At 35.9% G+C, this 4643-nt stretch overlaps 1 long non-coding RNA gene across 1 annotated transcript; it reads left to right on the forward strand.

Moving 5' to 3' along the window:
- The first annotated feature begins 992 nt into the window (after positions 1-992).
- On the forward strand, positions 993-3425 carry LOC140807758 (uncharacterized). The gene is made up of 2 exons (XR_012112754.1): positions 993-1198; positions 3160-3425. It is a non-coding gene; the product is annotated as an uncharacterized lncRNA (long non-coding RNA).
- Positions 3426-4643: the final 1218 nt, after the last annotated feature.

The following is a 4643-nucleotide window of genomic DNA, read 5'->3' on the forward strand; positions in this document are numbered from 1 at the left end:
TGAGAACGGTGAGAAAAGTTAGAAGACGAGATCATAGTAAAGTAAAAGTAAGTCTCCATAAGTCGTTTTAAGTTGTGAATCGCAAATGAGGTTTTTGGTAGGAAATTTAATTAGGATTGAAGAGAAGTAAGGACAACATAAAACTTGATTTATCAGAGTAGCGCAGCGGTAGCATGGATTGTTGGGATACTAGAATTAAGAATCTAAACTTTTGGATTACCGAGGATAAGCGAATTTCGGGGACGAAATTCAAATTAAGGGGGATAGATTGTGATGTCTCGAAAATTAGAAGTCCACATGAACCACGTGAGTGCAAGTTATTAAATTCCTTATATATTTTATTAAATGATTTTAATGCATGCTTTCATATAATTTATGATTTTAGTATTTTAATTATTTATGTTTATTTAATGTACGTTAAAATATTTTCTTGAGTTTTATGTTTCAGGCGAATATTCGAGGCGAGATCGAGGAAAGGAGACCGGGACGATTTTTAGTAAATTTTAATGTGGAATTTTATTGTTAAGTAGATTGGGTGTTTTAAATAATTTAATTAGTTTTTAGCATTTTAAAAAGTCTAATTTATTTATTTAGTGCTTTTAAGAGTTTAAAACTCTTAGAGTGTAGCAAATGTGCATTTTATTTTAAATTGGAGAATTTTATAAAATTAGTGTGTGTTTATTTTAATTGGGGGATTTTATGTAAAGATTAGTGGGGGTTAATATTTTATTTAAATTGTTACTGGAATTAATATTTTTTTTTATTAGCACCTTAATGATACAATTAAGTAATTTATTCCCTAATTTCTACTACACAATTCAAGCACACACTTAAGTCAAAACACTCACACCTTTACACCCATATATACGTATATCATATACACACACATATTCAAACAATTCAACATTATTACACAAACATATACACGTGAAACACATACACATTCAAAGATAATTTTCAAACTTTTTGACTAAAGGAAGGGAAATACGTTTCAAACTCTTTTGCACCAATCTCCTCTCCAATTATTTTCTCCTTCCTTTTCCCTTTCCTTTCAACAAGCATCGTTCCTTTCCTCTGCCATTTTCCAGCAAGATTTAGTGAGTTTTCTTCAAGAAAAATCAACAAAGTTCGTCCCGGATCGTCTCCCGTATCATCTCCGCTTCGGTATCGTCGTTACGGTATTTTTAAATATCAAAAGGCACGTATATTCTGTTCTTGATGCATCGATCTTGTCATATTATGCGTTGTGTTGTTATTTATGCGAAAATTATATGTGCGATGCGTAGAAGTTTGAGCAATCACGCCTAGATCAAGTTTGAAACAATTTTGGATCACCAAATTCACGTTTTTTATGTTCTGTAAAATACTGCGATTTTTCGGTATTGATTTTGAGAAAACTTTCAACGTGAAAATCGTAGAACTTTTCGATGCCTTCGATTTGATATAAAATTCGAAATATTCAGATGAAAATTGAGTGAGTTATGGCGTTTTTCGTAGGACTGCTCAAACTGCATTTTTATATTAACGTTTTTGTTGTTCTGAAAAATACTGCGATTTTTCAGTAAGGATTTTGAGAAAACTTTTAACTACAAAAACGTAGATCTTTTCGATACGTTCGATTTGATATAAAATTCGAGTTATTTGGATTAAAAACGAGTGAGTTATGATATTTTTCGTATGACTGCTCATACCGTGTTTCAAGAAAATTATGTATTGATGTGTTCTTGAGAATTTCTTGTTGCAGGCTTCGTTGGGAATCGTTGGAGGTTTCTTGCTGTGTTTAAAAGTGTCCATTGGGTTGATCATATGAATTTTGAGGTGTTGTTTAGAAGTTATTAAGTTGAATATGCATTAGAAGTCATAAGGAATACATGTGCAAAAATTTTGGGGAAAGACTCGTGCAGATCAGCGCCGCAGCGCCGCACTGCAGGCGCCACAGCGCTGCCTGTTCGGCCAGGAAGCGCCTAGGCGCTGCAGAGCAGCGCCGCAGCGCTACAGGGCCGAAGCAGCAGCGCCGCAGCGCTGCCAGAAAGCGCCTAGGCGCCTGTCTGGCGCTGCAGCGCTGCACGGTGACGCCTAGGCGCTGCCGAATGCAGAATTTTTATTTTAAAATCAATTTTTCTTGCTTATTTCGAGTACTATTAAATCTTTATATCCTAGTATACTAAAAAATTAATTTAGATATCATGAAGTTTGAATTGAGATCTTGGAGATATGTTTTAAAACAAAAAGGTTTGTACTATCTTTTGTGTGGGAAATTCATACTTCTTGACAAGTTTGATTTGGGGATTGAGTCGGGGGTTAACATACGATTTATCACGGTCAAGTCCCGAGCATTTCTAGAAGGTCATAAGTTAGTAATTCAATTTTGGGTGATGCATTTGATAGGCATGTTTAAAGTTGGGGAATTTAAAGTTCATGGTAGCATGTTAGCATATGCAGCAAGGTCCCGAACGAGATCCAACGAATCCCTCGATGTCTAGTAAGTATGTATGTCGTGCAAAGAAAATATTTAAAGTTTTTGAGGTATGCTAAATGTCTTGTGACCAAAGAAAGTTAAGGACTGGAAAGCGTTAAATTATGAACGGGGACCAATCCGCCCGTTAAATTATGAACGGGTTAGATCGTGGTTGTGAAGCGTTAAATTATGAACGTGGATCAACTGGCCTGTTAAATTATGAACAGGGATCTTATGTATGTGGCAGTGGATACGTCCCTGTCAGCCCAGTACTGTGGTTTGTCTGATCAGATATTTATTATGTTATGGGTCACTTGCTTTGAAACATCCTCTACGCAAAATGATGAAGTTAAGTATGTTGAAGTATGAAAGCATGTTTAAAGAAAAGTTTATGTGATGGCACGTCATATTATGTATGCATGTATGTTCAAAGTTTATGCAAAGCTCAAGTTTATGAAAGTTCAAGTTATTATGCAAGTTCAAGTTTCAAAGTATGAATGTTCAAGTTCAAAGAAGTTTATGAGCGTTCAAAGTTATTATGAAAGTTTAAGTTTATTAAGAGCTCAAGTTTATTACGCAAAGTTTAAGTTTCAAGTATATATGTTATATTTTGAAGTTGTATGTGGTTTTATTATGTAATACTCGTTATTCCCAGTTTATACGTGTTGAGTCTTTAGACTCACTAGACTTGATCGATGCAGGTGAGTATGTTGATGAGGAGACAGGAGGTGGCGACCAAGGGGCAGGCTTGGATTGAGCGGAAGGCTAAACCCGAGGACCACTATGTTTATGTTTTATGAAAACTTTAAAAATATTATGTTTTTATGTTGGTTGTGAGATAATTTGGAATAAGTACTTTGTTGGAAAATTTGAGTATGAGATGTTGATTTTAAATATTATTATGTTGAATGATAAGTAACGACTGTATGAATTTTATGTTTAAGAAAATTTTAAATTTTTCCGCAAATTTTGAAGTAGTAAAAGTACGGTTCGTTTCATTTTCATCCACAGACAGATGGCCAGTCTGAGCGAGTTATTCAAATTTTGGAGGATCTATTGCGAGCCTGTATGATCGATTTCCATGGGACTTGAGAATTGAAGCTACCTCTAGTGGAGTTTACCTACAACAACAGCTTCCAATCATCTATAGGTATGGCTCCCTACGAAGCACTGTATGGGAGGAAGTGCAGATCACCGATTCATTGGGATGAAGTCGGTGAAAGAGCAGAACTTGGTCACGAGATAGTTCAGCAGACTGCAGATGTGATGGTCAAGATCCGAGATAGGATGAAGACCGCCCAAAGTCGCCAAAAGAGTTACGCTGATAAGAGAACGAGAGATCTCGAGTTTGCCGTAGGTGATCACGTTTTTGTAAAGATAGCACCCATGAAGGGTGTTATGAGATTTTGGAAGAGAGGCAAGCTGAGTCCGAGGTTTATTGGACCTTTCGAAATTCTGGACAGAGTTGGGACATTAGCCTATCATGTTACCCTTCCACCAAATCTGGCCGGTGTACGCAATGTGTTCCACGTCTCAATGCTGAAGAAGTACCTAGCTAATCCTTCGCACGTGTTGAGCTATGAACCGTTACAGTTGGCTCCAGACCTGTCTTATGAGGAAAGACCTGTCCAAATCCTAGACAGACAGGAGCGTAGACTTCGGAACAAAGTGACCAAGCTGGTCAAAGTCCGGTGGCTGAATCAATCAGCGGAAGAGGCTACTTGGGAGTCAGAGGCGGACATGAGAATTCGCTATCCAGAGTTGTTTGGTAAGAGTTAATTTCGAGGACGAAATTTATATAAGTGGGGGTGGAACTGTAGAGCCCAAAATCAGTACACGTAAAACTCATGCATTTATTTAATTGTTAAATCATCTATTTAAAATTTAAAATGATTTTTAATGATGCGTGATTTATTTAAATGTATTATTTTAAATTATTTATGTTTATGTGATGCGCGTTAAAACATCTTTCTCGAGTTTCATGTTTCAGACGATTATTCGAGACGGGATCGAGAAAAGAGACCGGTGACGATTTTGGCAATTTTTAAATGTGGTATTTTATTTTAGTTAAGGATGGAGCATTTTATATAATTTATTAAGTTTAGCATTTTAAAGCCTAATTTATTTATTTAGTAGTTTAGAATTGTAAAACTTTTAGAGTTAATCTCTTGTGTGCCATATTTTA

The sequence above is a fragment of the Primulina eburnea genome, chromosome 12 (assembly GCF_022965805.1).
Source record: "Primulina eburnea isolate SZY01 chromosome 12, ASM2296580v1, whole genome shotgun sequence".
NCBI lineage: Eukaryota > Viridiplantae > Streptophyta > Magnoliopsida > Lamiales > Gesneriaceae > Primulina > Primulina eburnea.